Consider the following 566-nt stretch of genomic DNA (forward strand, 5'->3'; position numbering starts at 1 on the left):
GTGCGTGTGTGTGGTTATACGTGTGTGCGATTCGTTGCACATACTTCGGTATAGATGAACGGGGAAGGAGTGAAGAAGAGGACGGCGGCGCACACCACAACTGAGCCGCTGCCGACAAAAAAAAAACTAAAAAAAAAACAGACAGTCCCCACCTATCGGTCCTTGTCACAATGGAAGGAAAGAACCAACAAGGGGGGGTTCTGTGTGCACCACGCCTACTGAAGCGCTCTACTAATCTCGTCTCTTCTTTTTTTTTCTGTGTGTGTGTGTGTGTGTGTGTGTTTGGGAGGGGTATTGCTGCTGTTGCTGGCTCCGTCCGCTCCGCCACATTTCCCCTGCTGCGTTGGTGTTGCTGCTGCTGTTCAGTGGCACGCGTGCAGCCGGCGCGGCGAAGACACAACCGAAAGGGAAAATAAAAGGGGGCAGCAAAGATGTTGATTATTGTTTCTGATTTGTTGTTGTTGCTTCGCATGTAGGGGTGTTGGTAGGCATTAGCGGAGGGGTGGGAGTTAAAGCAGATGAATGTCGTCGAAGAACAGTGGGTGGAAAGACGGTAACAAAACAAG

Source organism: Trypanosoma grayi (genome assembly GCF_000691245.1).
Source record: "Trypanosoma grayi strain ANR4 Tgr_1175_V1, whole genome shotgun sequence".
NCBI classification, from domain to species: domain Eukaryota; phylum Euglenozoa; class Kinetoplastea; order Trypanosomatida; family Trypanosomatidae; genus Trypanosoma; species Trypanosoma grayi.